This window comes from Myotis myotis, unplaced genomic scaffold, assembly GCF_014108235.1.
Source record: "Myotis myotis isolate mMyoMyo1 unplaced genomic scaffold, mMyoMyo1.p scaffold_m19_p_14, whole genome shotgun sequence".
Taxonomy (NCBI): Eukaryota; Metazoa; Chordata; class Mammalia; order Chiroptera; family Vespertilionidae; genus Myotis; species Myotis myotis.
In genome coordinates, this window is record NW_023416318.1 from 42,808,094 (window position 1) to 42,825,747 (window position 17,654).

The following is a 17,654-nucleotide window of genomic DNA, read 5'->3' on the forward strand; positions in this document are numbered from 1 at the left end:
ACGTGGTGGGGGATGCGCTGAGCAGCTCCAACAGGGCCCTTCCGCCTCAGCCCAGTTTTCCCTCTGTCACGGGAGTTCTTGTTTGCAAGAGAACAAAGATGGACTTTATTGATTTTTTTTTTTTTTAAGAGAGAGAGGAACATATCGATCAGCTGCCTCCCACAGGCCCCCTACCGGGGACCGTACCTGCAACCCAGGTGTGTGCCCTGACCACAGGCAACCTTTTGGTGCCCAGGATGATGCCCAACCCATGGATCCGCATTGTTCGGGGCCAAAGACGGACTTTAAAAAGCAGTATGTACACAAGCGAATTTTCTACTTGACAGCGGCATCAGCAGATGTAGGAAGTCATGGGTGCCTCAGTGCCAACAGCCTCGATCTTCTTAAGACTCATTCATTCATTCATTCGTCCTAGACTACAACTATTGTCCTGACATCGTTATTAATAGCCTCCTTTCACTCTCCCATTGGGAAGATAAATTATATGATCAGTCTACCCACTGTGCCAGGGCCTGTACGAGGCCCTGGGGATCCAGAGATGATATGCACAGCCCCTGGCCTCCAGGGCTCACCGCCTGGGGGGGACACAGACCAGGAGACAAGTGGGATGCGGAGTGAGGAGGTGGGGGCGGAGAAGCGGCTTTGTGTTCAGCTAGCCCCTCTCTGCCCCTTCAGAGCCAACCAGGAAACATCCTTTGATGTATCTGCCTTCCTTGGTTTATTTACTTTTACTTATTTACAAACCACCTTTGGGGTTAATGCAGGCCATACATTTCCTACCAGGCAGATACACGAGGTAGCAATCCTTTTATTCATTGTGCCGTTTCTCTCCAGCCCCAGCAGCTGCTTTCTATCCAGATGTTTGTGTGTTGTTTTTTTAAGAGTCACAACTATCACTTCTGTTGTCTTCATGATCCCCAAAACATATACATGTTCCAGAAGCAGGGTCCTAATGTGTCTTTCTATTCTCAGTGACAAGTACACCACAGGAAAATGACAATGAACTGGAGGCATGCTCTGAATGGCCGGCTCCTTGTAACGTATGCCAGAACCGCCGCCTGCCCACCCCCCATCCCACACACACACTTGGTGAGATGTTTTAGGGAAAAGGAAAGGGGCGCAAAGAGAGAAAACTAGAGGAAGGGGCTGTGATGTCCTCTGGGGTTGGTTGGGGCTTGAGGCTGTCCCCTCCGGGCCTTTGCCAGACCCTCTGCGTTGGGTTGGGGGGAGGATGACTGCCCTTCCCAAGGGACCACAGGTTGGGGGCAGGAGTTGTCTTGGAATGTGGAGGCTTTGAGAGGCCAAACCTTTCTGCCAGGTTCCCACACCTCCTGCCTATTCTCCTTGGCCCAGGCTCTCCCAGTGAAACAGCGCCCCCCGCCCCCACCCACACCCTCCCAGGTCTCCACTCAGTTCACGCAGAGCATGGGGGCCACTCAGTTAAAGCTGAGCAACAGAGTCCCCATATCTGTCCAGCTCCAGGCAGCGCGCTGGAATCTTATCTTCCACCTGGGATCAGCTCGTGATTCTATCTCACCATCACCCCGGGGTCATCGCTGGGTGAACATCGTGACAGTACACAGTGAAGGGGGCGGGAGAGAACATCGCCTTATTTGGACGTGCCGCCCCCAGAGGGGAAGAAAAGGAAGGAGGGGGAGGGGGATGAGAAGCAGATAGGAGCAAAAGGAGAAGAAAGAAGGCCCGGTGGTTCTGAGAATTCAGGGTATCTGGGGACGTCATGGTGGGGAGTGTTTCCCGGCCGGTGGGTGGGGGCAAGGCACGGTGACTCGGGGCCTGTGACTCATTGGTGAGACCGGCCCCCAGATCCAGAAGTCATTCAGTTAGCAAGTCACTCGTTCTTTCAACACACAGTGTTTGAGCTGTTATGCTTCAGACTCTAGACAAGGCCCTGGGGAGGGACAGAGGACTGACAGGACCTGGGAGGGAATGGCCTAGATCAGGGGTGGGCAAACTTTTTGACTCGAGGGCCACAATGGGTTCTTAAACTGGACCGGAGGGCCGGAACAAAAGCATGGATGGAGTGTTTGTGTGAACTAATATAAATTCAAAGTAAACATCATTACATAAAAGGGTACGGTCTTTTTTTTTTTTTTTTTAGTTTTATTCATTTCAAAGGGGCCGCATCTGGCCCGCGGGCTGTAGTTTGCCCACGGCTGGCCTAGATGCACAAGGAAGCTCCACTGCAGGGGCCAGGTGTGCAGGGCCAGGTGTGCAGGGCCCAGCGCAGATGTGACTGGAGGCCAGTAGCAAGCCTCCACTCAGAGAGAGTGGCCAGAAAAAAAATGCCCCGAGAGGGAAAGAGGGCAGGGGAGGGGATGTTTGGGGTAAGTTGTGTGGGAGGAGTAGGCAGGAGCCAGACAAGGGAGGGGAGGGGAGTTTCAGGCAGAGGAGGGAGCATCGTGCTTGCAGGAACGCCGGCCGTTTGGGGAACTGTAAGCAGTTCCTAAGAAGGTGAAGCAGGAGGTGGTGAAAATGAGGTGGGAGAGGAGGAGGAGGAGGCCAGGCCGGGAAGGAGCTGAGCTGCTGTCCTCCAGGCGGGGGCTCTGAGGGTGTGCACCCAGGACAGCGAGCCAGAGGGGGCGGCTGGCTCACTCAGGAGCAGGGCTGCCTTCAGTCATGGCGCTCGTACAGGTCCAGCCTGTGCTGGTTTTAGCGCACACCGCCACCCAGGCCGCCCCCCAGGGACCCTCGGAGGTCCAGCCACTCCCCAGGGGATGGATGAAAAGGAGCTTGCTCAGGCCTCTCAGCCAACAAGTGGCCGAGCCAGAATCAGAAGCCAGGGCCGGCTGAGCTCTGAGCCACTTCCAAACTCGGCCACCACCCGGCCTGCGAGGACCTCCTGTTGAACTCGCTGTCCACGGTATTTTACAGCTCCCCCTCAGCCGTGGCCAGCTCCACCGGGTGCCCTTAGAAACAGCCGGCGACCCTCCCTCCCATGCCCTGTCGATCCCATCGCAGCATCGAGACCCTGGCTCCCCGAGTCCGCGGGCCGGGGGGTGGGGGGGCTCCCCGCTGTGTGCTCTGTGCGTCTCAGAGCACCAGATGTCTAGGGAAGCTTCCAGGGCTCCTCGTGGGGGAGCTGCAGCCAGGGCCCCTCTAGGCTGCAGCCCACCCAGATGACCAGGGTTCCCAGGAGCCACCCTCATCCCTAGAATTCTTTTTTTTCAAATAAGAGACCTCTCTGACAGCCATGAGATCTAGTCCAGCTGGTGTGGCTCAGTGGTTGAGCATCAACCTATGAAATAGGAGGTCACAGTCAGGGCACAGGCCCGGGTTGCGGGCTCGATCCCAGTGTGGGGCATGCAGAAGGCAGCCAATCAGTGATTCTCTCTCATCACGGATGCTTCTCTCTCTCCCTCTCCCTCCCTCCCTGAAATCAATAAAAATCTATTTAAACAAAACAAGCAAACAAAAAGTCACGAGGATGGGCCCTGGGTACCAAGAGGTTGCTTCTGTTCGAGCAACAAGCCTTGTCCAGGCCCTCGGTGACTCTTGCTCACACACGCGGAGGAGAGACCATTTCCCCGTGGCTGAGGGTTCCGGCATCGCCAACATTTCCTTGCTGGAGATAAAGCCCCAAACATACCTTTGCTTCTCATCCTAACATATAACCTCAGGTATATTTCCAGGGAAACACCGCTCTGCCCGCTTCTGATTCATACCGCTGAGCTCATCAAAACCAGAATTATTTGGTAATAGCTGCTGGGCTTACTGGATGTCCTCTGGGATCTGTAAAAATCTCTGTTCCTCAGAAACAGGAAGTTTCGACAGGAGGGCAGAGGCTGGTTGCAAAAATCAAAATGTGAATTCTCTCTGTTGCTGGCACTTCCGTCGGCCGCTCAACAACACGGATGCGGTGCCTGCCACGTGCGGGGGCTAGGAGCGCAGGGGTGACTTTTCGAACGGGCTCCACATTCACTTGGTAGGCCTGCCACAGCCAGGACTGGTGACTCACACGCAGAAAGTTACTCTCTCACAGTTCTAGAGGCACAAAGGCCAAGGTCAAGGGGTCTGCAGGGGTGGTTTCCTTTGAAGCCTCACTCCTTGGCTTACGAAAGGCCACCTCTCCCAGCGTCTTCCCATGATCTTCCCCCTGAATCTTTGTTCTAATCTCTTCTTAAAGAAAAACGTTTTATTGATTTTTAGAGAGAGAGAGGGAATTAGGGAGAGAGAGAGAAACATCATTGATGGGCTGCCTTCCACACACCCCTTACTGAGGATCGAGGCCATAACCGGGCATGTGGCCTGACCAGGAATCGAACCAGCGACCTATTGTTTGAACCGGTGACCTCTCGGTTCCTGGGTTGACACTCAACCGCTGAGCCACAACCTCTTCTTATAAAGGACGCCAGTCACATCAAATTAGGACCCTAATGACCTCATTTGGACTCAATGGCCTCTTTAAAGGCCCTCTCTCCCAAGTCAAGCACATGAGGACTGAGCAGGAACTTCAGGCGTGGGGGCTACAGCTCAGGGGGTGAGAGGCTCTGATCTCCCGTGACAATGCCCTTCTCTTTGATCTTGATCTGAGGTTAGTATCTGAGGAGAGGCGGTTTGAGCTACATTTCCTGCATTGTTGTCCACTTTCTAAGGCAGGATGATTCAGTCGCATGAGCACTGAGCTGTCAGGTCTACATTCTAATGTTGCCTCCTTCACTTACTCGTTGGTGATGTAGCCCACGTTACATAACCTCTGAGGCCTCAGTTTCCTCATCAGCATAATGAGGATTCTACCATCGGCCCCACGGGGGATTTTTGTGAAGATCCAAAAAGATAAGCCATGTAAAACACAGCACAATGTCTGGGAACAGAGCAGGTGCCCACAAAATGGGAGTTCCCTTTCCCCAAGCATTTCCTGCAGGGTTTCCTCTTCCAGGAAATGAAGGATACGTTTCAACTGTTCTCTGGGGAGGATGTGCCGGGAAAGAGCAGAAACTCGGGCACCGGGGGTGAGCCGCCAGGTTCCCCAGCCAATTCATAGCTGACGTGCCTGACCGCTGTGCTCACCTCCTCGGGCTTGGGCCAGGAGGCCCTCCGGCCACCTCTCACAGTCTTGGCTGACCGGCTCACCGGCTCTCCATTTTACATGGTCTCCTGGCTCTCCCACCTGTGACGGCCTCGGAAAAGATGCTACGCCGAAGGCAGCTAAGTCCCAGAGCAGGAAGGAGGAGGGGGATGATCTGGAGCTGAACCTCTCCCAGAGCGCCCACTGCCGAGACCCCCGAGGGCACGGCGTAGGAAAGCGTGGGCCCCGCTGTGGGCCCCGCTGTGGAGGGCTGACCTTGAAGAGAAAACAAGTCCCACGGTTGGCAAGCCCTCGGGTCGGAGGACGCCTCACAGTCCAGAGGTGTAGATGCTGGACTAGCCAAGGGCCTGGGTGCGAGTCCCAGCTCTGCTGTTTCCCAGGTGGGGCATTAGCCACTCACCTGACCACGCTGAGCAGTTCCCCTGGCAGGTAAATGGGGTAACACGTTAGACAAATGTGAGTTCATATTTTATTGATCAGTCCAAACGGTATCCTGCCGGCCGCCCTCCTCCAGGCTGCCACCCTTTCTCAGCTACCCAGGAATGAAGGGGGAAGTGTCTTTGTTTCCTTAAACTGCCACTATTCTACATACACACCTACTTTGGAGCAGATTAAGGTTACATCCCTTCTCAAAAAGAGTAGCTTTGCCCTAGCTGGTTTGGCTCAGTGGATAGAGCGTTGGCCTGCAGACTGAAGGGTCCCAGCTTCGATTCTGGTCAAGGACACATGCCCGGGTTGCAGACTCAATCCCCGGTGTGGGGCGTGCAGGAGGCAGCCAATCAATTATTCTCTCTCAGCAGTGATGTTTCTCTCTCTCTCTCCCTCTTCCTTCCTCTCTGAAATCAATAAAAATATATTAAAAAAAAATAAAAAGATTAGCATTTCCAGCTTTGGAGTAAGAGGGATGAGGGCTCGTTCTGGGACTCGGTGCCTCTTCAACTTCATCCCACCCCTACCCTGGAGTTGCCCCCCCGCCACCCCCACCCTGCCTCCCCGAATGACTCACACTCCTGGAAACATGACTGATGACCTCAGGATGAGTAAGAGGCCCATGCGCGTCATGGCCCGACTGCTGGGAGGGTGAATGAGTTCAGTGCTCCCTGAGCAGGGCCCTGAGGCATGTGCCAGGGGTCCTTGCGAGGGGCAGGGGTCACAGGACCCTGGGGAGGAGCGCAGCTTTATTTAGCCATGAGTTTGGGGTCCTGTGCCCTAGGTCCCCTGCTTCCAACCCCTGAGTGATGCTGGCCTTCCCCATGGGTGGTGGCAGCCCACCACCCTCTGGGCTGCCTGAGCAGTGGGCGCAGGGTGGAGGCCCTCAGGGAACTCCAGAACACTGTGGTTCTCTGACCCTGGCACCCCTGGCCTCACCCCAGCACAGCCAGGCCTCAGGCAACCCTGAACTTGGCAGCTCAGCCTTGGCTGCTTTGAAAGAGCCCTAATCCAGGGCCCAATCGACAGGGTGTGTGTGCAGTGGGTGTGTGTGTTCACACTCTCCTGTACACCCTAATCCAGAGTGCAGTCAAGCAAATATTTTCGGCCTGTTTTCCACTTTCCATGTGCCTCATTTCTGAACGTTTAGTGGGAATGGGATCACAGCAAAGGAATGTATTAATTCGATGCGTTTTGAAATGTCTCATTTACATTCTTGGAGTTCAGGCGCAAGCTGACCCTGCTAATATCAGCAAAACAACATGCAATCTAGAGGCCTGGCTCTTGGTAAATAGGGCTGAAGCATCAGTTTCCCCATACCTGAAATGGGTGTAGCCAGCACATGGACGGCACGGAAAACAATGCCAGGACTGCGAAGCACGAGGCGCCCCGCCTTCATGTTCTCTGCAACCACCACAGCCCGTGTCCTCACTCAGAGCCTCAGCCCCTCCCACAGCCGCTCCCACCTGAAAATGGGGCTCCACGAGGATATCAGAGGTGTCACCTGGGACCCACCGTGATGGCCTTTGATTGCTCAAGACAGGAGTGGTGCGTTAGCTAGAAAGGAACTAGGACCTGGAGGAACATGCGAGGATGAATCCTGGACAGCGGGGCTGGAACATAAGTGAGCAAAACGAACCAACCAATGGGGAGCCCCCTGCTTCCTCCCCAGCAGAAAGGATGGGCCCTCTCTCCACCATCCCTTCTATTAACATGAGCCTTAGTCGTTTAAATGTCATTTGCCACCTGGCTGGCGTAGTTCAGTGGTTAAGCATCTACCTATGAACCAAGAAGTCATGGTTCGATTCCTAGTCAGGGTATATGTCCAGTTGCAGGCTCAATCCCCCGTGAGGGGTGTGCAGGAGGCAGCTGATCAATGATTCTCTCTCAATCACTGATTCTCTCTCAATTCCCCATTTCAGGTATGGGGAAACTGATGCTTCAGCCCTATTTACCAAGATAAATATTTACCTATTTATCTCTCTCTCCCTCTCCGTTCCTCTCTGAAATCAATAAAGAATATATATATTAAATGTCATTTGCTAGAAACTCCATAAAAAGCCAGAATAAACCTTAAGCAATAAACTCAGGTGTTGAAGAGAGATTACTTTCTTCCTTTCCTCTAACTCTGCTGAGACCCCTGCCACCGGAGTGGGAGGATATTAATCACAGTCCATTCATGACCCCCCTGCCCTTTTCTTAGCATCAGGATTGACTTTCTGGGAGGTCTACAGGGAGCTGAAGCACTGGGTGACTTTCTGCAGGGCCACCTGTCCATACCTCTGCTGGGATGGACATCGTTCCAGCCCCACACCCCCTCAGGGCACAGCTCTCCCGAGCCATGGCCACGAGCCACGGTGGAGTCCAGGATTCATGCTGCTGCCCCGTGTCCCCTGAGGTTTCGATGGCTCTGAGCCTCACAGTCTTGGCAGGGTTATTGACTGGAAGTGGAGGGCGTGCTACTAGCTACCATGCTGTATGTCTCTGCTCCCCTAAGGACTTGGCTTTCAAAACCAACGCCAGGGAGGCCTCCTTCTTCCATGCCCTGCATCTTGGGATTGTGCTCACTTCCCCTTGGCATTCAGAACTGAACTGATTGAAGGCCACAGGGGCAAAGGATAAATCCTGGGGGAGGGAGTTGGCATTTCACAAGCAAGCTCCGCCTGGAGGATTTTCACTACTGGACTTAGGACTTCCTATAAACCTAGAGTAATCAGACAGCGTGGTCTTGGCATAAGGATAGGAGTGGGATCAAGGAAACAGAGATGCATGTGTGCTGAACTGATGTCAAACAAAGGCCCCAAGGTAATTAAGTGGCGGAAGGAGTCTTTTTAATTTTACGTGGTGCTAGAGCAACTGGACATTCATGGATACAAAGATGATCATTGACCCCTACCTCACCTCATACTCAAAAATTATTTTGGGAATGGATTATAAACCTAGACATACAACCTAAAACTTCTAAAAGAGATCAGAGGAGAAAATTTCCGTAACATTGCAAAAGGCAGAGGTTTCTTAAGCAGCTCACACAGGTTTCTTAAACAGGTCACAAAAGCAGGAACCATTTTTTTTTTTTTTTTTAAATTGCGAAATTGGGCTTCAAATGTTTTTTTAAATCAAAAGACATTATTAAGAAAATAGGCAAGCCAGTCCACAAAGAAATATTCACGAAATATAGGTTGTCCCAAAAAATGTATACACACACTTTGAATAATTAGAAAGACAGTGTTTATTAAAATACATTTCATTTTCAAAATTGAGCTATTAGCTATTGAAGTGTGTATACATTTTTGGGGGATACCCTGTATATATCTGATAAAGTTCTGATATATGGTATTGAATATATAAAGACTACCAATAGATCAATAATAAAAGGGAAAAAAAAACCCACACAAGAAATGAAAGAGAGCAAAAGACTTGACCAGACATGTCACAAAAGAAGATTACAACTGGCCAATAAACAAATGGAAATTGCTCAACATCATCGTGTTAATCAGAAGATGCAAATTGAAACCACAATGCAAACACATTTCACACCCACTAGAATGGCTAAACTTAAAAGACCAACAACACCAAATGTTGGCAAAGACCTGGAGTACCTGGAACTCAGACGCTGTTGGTGGGGGTGTAAAATGGTACAACCATTGTGGAAAACTATTTGGCAGTTTCTTATAACGTTAAACACAGACCTACTTTATGATTCACCGATTCCATTCCCAACTATGTACCCAAGAGAAATGAAAACATATTCACCAAAAAAACCCCCACAAAACCTTGTCCAAAAATGTTCTCAGCAGTAGTATCCACAAGGAGGAGGGGGGTAGCAAAACCTGGAAACAACCCAAATGTCCATCTAGATGTGAATAAATGACCAAACTGAGGTTCCTTCTTACAGTAGACTATTACTCAATAATAGAAATGAACTAACCGCTGATAGATGCTACATGGGTGAACCTCAGCAACATTATGCTGAAAGAGTCAGCACAAAAGAGAACATACGGTACAATGTTATTTAAATTGAGTCCCAGAACAGGCAAAACTAATCTGTGATGATAGAAATCAGAACGTTGGTTGCCTCCGGGTAGGGGGTGGGGATCGACAGAAAAGTTCTGAGAATCTAATGTGCAGCATGCTGATTATCATTATAATTAATAATACTTTTTTTTAAAGGAAGAAAGTGGGGGGAAAGATGGAGACGTAGTTACATTGGTGTATGCGTCTGTCAAAATGCACTGTATGTGGAGTATACCTCAATACAGAACAAAAGCAGTTCCCAGGGGCTGAGAGAGGGGGAACTGGGGATCTGTGTTTAATTGGTATAGTTTTAGTTTTGCAAGATGAACAAGTTCTGGAAATAGGTTGCAAAACAATGCAGATATATGTAACACTTAGAAACGGTTAAAATGGTAATTTGTATGTTATGTATATTGGACCACAATTTTTTAAAATGTTTGCTATTTTTAAAATTTTTTATATTTTATTGATTTTTTACAGAGAAAAAGGGAGAGGGATAGAGAGTTAGAAATATTGATGAGAGAGAAACATTGATCAGCTGCCTTCTGCACACCCCCTACTGGGGATGTGCCTGCAACCAAGGTGCATGCCCTTGACCAGAATCAAACCTGGGACCTTTTAGTCTGCAGGCCGACGCTCAATCCAACGAGCCAAATCGGTCAGGGCTGGACCACAATTTAACAAACAAACCAAATATGCTACCACATACAACCTAACAAACCTTATTTATGAGGATGCAAACACAAACAGCTTAATTTCTTAATATAATTTCTTGAAGTAGAAGAGTCCAGGTCAATAGTATGTTATGTCTATTTCACCACAGCACAATCCACTATCAAATAAAATAAAACCTGTGAGTGTGGCCACGCTCCGCCCTACGGGCACCCAGCCTGGCTCTGGCTGGCTCTGGCAGGCAGTGTGTCCCCTAAAGGCAGGATCACCCCTTGTTTACGGCACCACAGTGGGTGTGGAAGGGGACAAGGTCTCAAATGCTCACATGGCTTGCGCTACTGGAAGCACAAAGTTCCAGCAGGACTTCCTGGTGAATCCTACCCTGAAGAGCCTGGTTTCCCGTGTCTGCCCCCACTCCCACCAGATACGCTGGACCCCGGTACCGCCTTATACAGTCCCAGCTGTTCAAGGCGACGGGCCCCTCCCACATTCTCCAGGCGCTGCCAGCCGGCTCAGTGAAGGACTGCCAATGGGGACGCTGGGCCCTGAAGCCCTTTGGACTGTGCTCGCCCTGTGAGCCTCCCTGACACGGATGCAGGCTGGTCACCTTGCCTTTGTCCCAGGCAGAGGACAGAGCTGTTCTGTATGTGTGGCGGCAATGCCCAACATCCTGCTCTCTTTGCAGACATTCAGAGAAGGTGGAGTTGGGGGAAAGGGTCTTGAATTCTCCAGACCAGTGGTTCTCGACCTTCTGGCCCTTTAAATACAGTTCCTCATGTTGTGACCCAACCATAAAATTATTTTCGTTGCTACTTCATAACTGTAATGTTGCTACTGTTATGAATCGTAATGTAAATATCTGATATGCTATATGTGTTTTCCAATGGTCAAGACCCACAGGTTGAGAACCGCTGCTCTAGAGTCTAGAGCAGTGATGGCGAAACTATGACACGCGTGTCAGAGGTGACACGCGAACTCATTTTTTGGGTTGATTTTTCTTTGTTAAATGGCATTTAAATATATAAAATAAATATCAAAAATATAAGTCTTTGTTTTACTATGGCTGCAAATATCAAAAAATTTCTATATGCGACACGGCACCAGAGTTAAGTTAGGGTTTATCAAAATGCTGACACGCCGAGCTCAAAAGGTTGGCCATCACTGGTCTAGAGGGTGACCTCGCTCTCCACCTCAGGCCTTGCGACCCCCATGTTCTCCGAGGGCACCTTCTCCGCCCATCGCGGCACCGTGGTGGTGCCCTGCAAGCAGTGGGCAGAGTCCCCGTCACCCTTGCTGCTTAGACCCTGCGCCTCCTCCTCGCGGGCCCAAGAGTGCCCTGGAGGAGTACATGGTTTGGGGCACAGACAGGCTCTCCGGCCTCTGCAGTGGACCGCTGCCTTATGGGAAATGGAGAGAGAAGTGGCACTCACTAAGCATCTCCTGTGGCCGGGTCTGTGTTAAAAGGGTTATGTCATCTGGTCCTCACAATGCCCTCGTGGAAGATGGGTGATTGGGGCTCAGGATGGGGTGTGGACTTGCCCAAGTTCCCCCACTAAGTTAGGCATAGCCTCTGCCCCCCTACTCCCTTCTTCACAGCCTATAACTGAAGATGCTTCTAGCTTTTCTACTCTGACCCCTCCCGATGGCTGTGCCTGCCCTAACAATTAACTTCTTCCCGACAACCCCTTCCCTTGCTGGAGATGGACACTCCTTCCACGGAGACACATTCCAAGGGCGTGGCCGAGAAACACCCCCTGGAAGAGGGAAGGTGGGGTTTTGATTTTTCTGAAATGCATTGGGAATGTAGAGGTGAGCATGGCGATTCTAAGTGTGTTGCAAAGGTAGATGGAGGAAGGAGCTTAGCGTGTCCTGGAGTCTGAAGGGGGCGCTGCGTCTGGGCTGGGGGCGGGGACGGGGTTTTCAGCACAGGCGCTGGCGTCCCCTGCAGCCCTTCAAAGACTGCATGAGTGGTGCCCGGGGCAGCTGGACTGGGCCTGCGGCTCGAAAGAGAGATCTGAGCTAGAGCTGGATCGGGAATTGTATGGACGAGAGCTCCCTCAGGATCACCTGGTCGTATGGTCCCCAGAGCCTGCCACCGTGAAACGCAGAACGTTTGATGGAGGCAGTGACTGAGTGTTAGCAGACGCCCTCGCTGTGGCCAAGGCGCTTATGATACTGAAAAAAGATTCTAGAGGAGCAGCCTCTGTCCCGGGCCCCACCCCCGGACGTCTGGTGTTTCCATATCTCACTCCAGGTTGCTGGACCCGGAGGCACCCAGCTGAGGAGCAGGGGCACATCTCCCCATCACAATTTTCTTCTCAGGCCCACCTGCCCGTGTTTCCCCGGCTTTCCCTCCGCGGCCTCTGGTTCCACAATCCAATCTCCAAACCGGAACCTCCCAGCCACAGCAGGACCCGATCGCCAGGCCCCAAGTGCACACACAGGTGCCTCAGCGATGCTCTCCACAGACCCACCCTCACGTCCGACCCAAAGACGCTCCGCCGAAAGGCAGAGGCCGGCTTCTTGCAGACAGGGAAACGGTTCCCAGGCACACACTGGTGAGTGGGCAGCGCCTTGAGTCCACTTGGGCATCACTCGGAAAACTGATTGGGTCCAAAACTCCATGAGCTGTCAGAGATCGGAGCCCGATGCCCGAAAACCAGGCAGGCCCGGACACGCCATCCTCCTGCCCGGGAAAGGACAACGGAGGCTGCGGGCAGCTCTGGTTCCCGCAGAGCCAGAGGCAGGAGGCAGGTCCCGACAGAGGCATGGAGAATGCCAGGCTGTGAGGCCCACCTGCCACCCTCACCCAGTGATCGCAAAAGTCTCTTCCTTTTGGAAATCACGGGGCAGGGTTAGCTGAGGGAGACAAGGAGCCAGTTAACGTCTGGGCACGCTACCCTGGCTGTGAGAATCCTACAAACGTGCGTCCGCATTCCTCATCCAATAGATTTGGGGATTTAAAAAAAGGGTTAGCATGATGTCTTTTTAAATATTTGGAAATATTCCCCACCCCCACCACCAACGTGGAGCGTTTGTTTTTTAAAAATAAACACAAGGCGGGGATGCTGCGCCCCTCGCATAGGTGAGTGTTGTGTAAGCCGGCCCGCCCATCGGCCGTGGGTGGGGACCTGCCCACAGCTGCCACCCCCTCCTAACAACTCCTGGGGGCACACCCTGCTCATTAGGCCCCGCCACACCCAGCCGCCCCGGCTCCTGGTTCAACCAGAATGCCAGGAGCGGGTGGCGGCTCCTTGAACCCTGAACAATGGGCTGCGGGGAGTTAATCCAGGCTCAGGCCTCAGGGCCCAGAGAGCTGGGTGCTGGGCGGTGAGCTTCCTCGTGCCCAGGGCGGCCTGTGGGGCCTGCAGGCTGTCTCTGTGGGGGCTGGGAGCAGCAGGGACCCCCAGAGGGAGCCAGGCAGAACTCGAGGCAGTAAAAATCCACATGTGTTGAGGCTGCCTCCCGCAGCCAGCAGCCAGCAGCCAGCTCGGGCTGAGCGTGCAGACATTATCTCACTCCTGCTCAATGTCCCCCCAGGCAGGTAAGGGATGGGACTTGTTCCTGCTTTATGGCTGGGTAGCCTGAGCCCAGAGGACGGATGGGCAGAGGAGGCTGTGCTGCCCAGTGCCTGCTGGGTCTGAGCACAGTGGGTAACGTCCCTGCCAGCCCTGCTGCTGCCCAGGGACGGGGGCTGCACTAGGTGTGGATGCACCCACTGAGACAGGCTGCCTGACCCCAGCCCGACCTGGGGTCACCACCCCCACCCCCAAGATAATCCTGGTCTCGCTCCCCTTCCTCCAGGGTCCCCCCTTGTTCGCAGCGCTGTCTCCCTCGGGGCACCCCGTGGCATGAGGAAGGACGGGGTGCCGGCTTGGCCCCACCTGGGAAGTGCATCCCACGGGAACTGCTGCTAACTCCGGATAAACCGGATCGGGGTTAGGCGGGTGGCGACAGGCTGCTATTTGTGGAGGCTCCTGGCCTTTGTGCTCCCGTGACACCGGAGGGTGAGGGCAGCAGCCTCGCTGCCCAGTCACGGGATCGGCCTGCCGGTGAGCCCGGATGGAGTCACAGGCCAGGGGGCTGGTGGCACGGAGGCTTCAGAGAGGCGCCATGCTGCCAGGAAAGAGTCCTGCTGGGACCCAGAACCCCGATGCAGCAGGCAGCCCCGCCACTACCCGGCTGGCGCCTCCCTCTCCGGGGCCTCCCCGGTCCAGTGCCGGGTTGGACTGGCCGAGAGCCTCCCTTCACAAGTCCTCCGCGGTCATTAGGCCGCGTTTCCCGACTCCCGGCCCTCCACTGCTTCTCCCAATAAAACCCACTCCCATTGAGGGATTCGAGTGAACTTCTGTCTAAACGAAAGGCTGGGCAGGGAGTGGTGGCAGCTGTGCTGTGCACTCTGTGCAGGTGCAGCTCTGGGCGGGCAGCCTGGGGCCTCCCGAGAGGGCAGGACCCACTGAGGGCGGCAGCGGGGGACCCCACTGGGCCCCTCCCACGTGGCTCCCACTCCACACCCAGATCCACTCTCTCCAGGTCTCCGAAGCCAGCTGAGGCCCTTGGGCAGGGTGGGCGAGCTGAGGCACTCAGTGTCAAGGCCCAGCCACAGGCCTCGAGGAAGAGGCGGAGACCTCTTAGGGCAGTGATGGCGAACCTTTTGAGCTCGGCGTGTCAGCATTTTGAAAAACCCTAACTTCACTCTGGTGCCGTGTCACATAGAGAAATTTTTTTGATATTTGCAACCATAGGAAAACAAAGATTTATATTTTTGATATTTATTTTATATATTTAAATGCCATTTAACAAAGAAAAATCAACCAAAAAAAATGAGTTCGCGTGTCACAGGTTCACCACCACTGTCTTAGAACAACGTGCCGCAGACACGCACTTACTCGCACGTCGCAAGTCCACCGGGAAGGCCCACACCGAGGAGGTGGGCATTGGTGAATGATTCGCAGCGCTGGTTTTGGTGGACAAAGCGTTTTTCCATAGGTGATGTCATTTGAACCGCAAAACAAAACAATAAGATATTTTCTCACTTAATAGAGCAGAAAACTAAAGCTCAGAAAGTTTAAGCAACTTGTTTAAAGGATCCCAACCAGGAAGTGATAAAATTAGAAGTGGCTGAATTCCAGGGACCGTGTTTTCTCTAGGACGCCGTGCCCCTCTCTCCAGGCCCCGGGGACCCCGAAAGGCTCCACGGTGGGTGCAGCGCCCCCAGCTAGCAAGGCTATGTGTCTGCCATCCAGACGGCCTAGGGAGCCACCCTCCTGCTGCCCTGGGCCCTGTGTGGGTTTCTTTCCTCCTGCTAACCCCTTAGAGACAGGGACCCATAACTATCTTCAAATCTCCGAAAGCCAGGAGGAGCAGGGCCTGGCCACCTTCTGTGGGGACCAGGATCGGGGGAGCAGGACGCAGATGGGACAGGGTAGGGACGGGTCAGTGTGAGGATGAACTCTGCGCCATGACAACTGCCCGGAACTGCTTTGGAGGATGGCAAGCTCCCCGTCACTGGAGGAATGCAAGCAGATTGGGTAACCATTCTGCCCTTGGAATGTTACAGAGGAAACGCAACCCCTGGAATGCTCAGAATGGGGAAAGAGTGGGCCGCGTGATGTTCGCACTTCCTCACACCGAGAGCCTGTGATGAAATGGGAACTATCTCAGATTCTGTTCAGGCCTGGGTTCCCCCCTGAGCGCCATATCGGATCAGGATGGGTTGTTGCTGAGTCTCTCTGCCTCCTACCGCTGGACTGGGATAGAGTTGGGGGAAGGGTTGGGGGTGGTGGCTCCCAGACACAGCAAGCTGAGGGTTTGACATGGGAAGGTTCTGAAGCTCCCTGCCCTGAGGTCTGCGTGCTTTGAGGCCATCATAGCTGCCCTCCCTGAGAGGTCACTGGGGCGTCCCCACTGACCTGGGCAGGCAGCCAGGCACCTGCCTGGGCCTCCCTGGCAGCTGTCCCCTTTGCCGCAGTGACCAAAGTGGGTTGTCAGGCCGGGTCAAGGTAAGCCTCGTGTCGGCCATGGGTGACGGCCAGCCACCTGCATCCAGCAGCTAGCCGGCTGAGTCCTGGCCGTGCCTCTTGGCAATTGGCCTGGATCTTTCTTGGGACTTCTCGGTACCTGGGATCCAGATTTTCAGGTGGAGGGCTTTGCTAATTGCATGCCCGCACTGTCCACTGGGCACCCCAAACTAGAAAAGGCCTGCTAGTTCCCTGAGGATCTGGAGAAATAAGATCAGCCCCCCAGGATTGTGCTCCATTAATGAATAGAGGGCACCTTCCCTCTCCAACCACAGCCTCCTGGCCATCACCTGCTCTTTGGGATTCGGTCCCTTGCCACCCCCCCCCCCAAGGCATTCGCTGCCAACCTGGGGAGGGGGCACAGCCACACTTCGGGCGTGGCCCAGCCTGGCCCATGTTCTTCTCAGAGTCCGGGAGCTACTCTCACTCGTACCTTCCATCCAAAGTGCCGACTGCGCTCATGTACCCTGCAAATCAAAAAACAAGAACAAAAGATAAGTAACCACCTCGTAAAAACGTGCAAAGGGTGCATCTAGGCAGGTCCCTGACCCGGCTTGGCCGCTTACTTGCTGTGTCAGTTTGGACAGGTACCTTAACCTCTCTGTGCCTGTTTGCAGCCAGTAGGGGCAGAGCTGAGAAATAGTGGCAGCCTGTGGCTTTCTAACTCCATTGCCAAATGGGGGAGGGGTAGCTGATTAGGGTGTGAAGGGCAAACTGATCGTTAGCAGTGGTTCTCAACCTGTGGGTCGAGACCCCTTTGGCGGTTGAATGACCCTTTCACAGGGGTCGCCTAAGACCATCCTGCATATCAGATATTTACATGATGATTCACAACAGTAGCAACATTACAGTGATGAAGTAGCAACGGAAATAATTTTATGGTTGGGTCACAACATGAGGAACTGTATTTAAAGGGACAGAAGGTTGAGAACCACTGGGTTAGGGATTCTCAGAAAAGGCCTGACCAAGCAGGGTGGGAATGATTGCAGAGGAAGCTCGGCCGACCCTGAGCAAGCCGAGGGAGCCTGCCGTGTGGCCTTGGATGAGTTGCTTCCACTCTCTGGGCCCCACCTCCCTCGTGTTGCAAGGAGGAGGGATGGCTGCAGAATGATGCCATTCGTCATTATGCAGGGCTGAGGGTGTTCGAGTCACCTCAAGCACTTTATCTCACATGATCCCTGCAACAACCCTGTGGAGTAGGTATTTGTAGCCTCCTTTCGCAGATGACAACCAGGAAGTTCAGGGAAGTTAAGCGACTTGTCCAAGGAAACTTAGCTAAGGAGTGACTCAGCGGGACTTCAAGCCTCGAATGGCTGACTAGCCCCACCACCCAGTCCCTGTGTCTGAGAAGTGGCGTCCCTGCACGGTGCCCGGTGTCCTGGCCTTCCCAGCTTACCTGTCCCCAGAGAAGAACCAGGTGGCTCTGGGAGGCCCTTTCTCCTGTCAAAGCAGACCCAGTCCTCCCAGAGTCT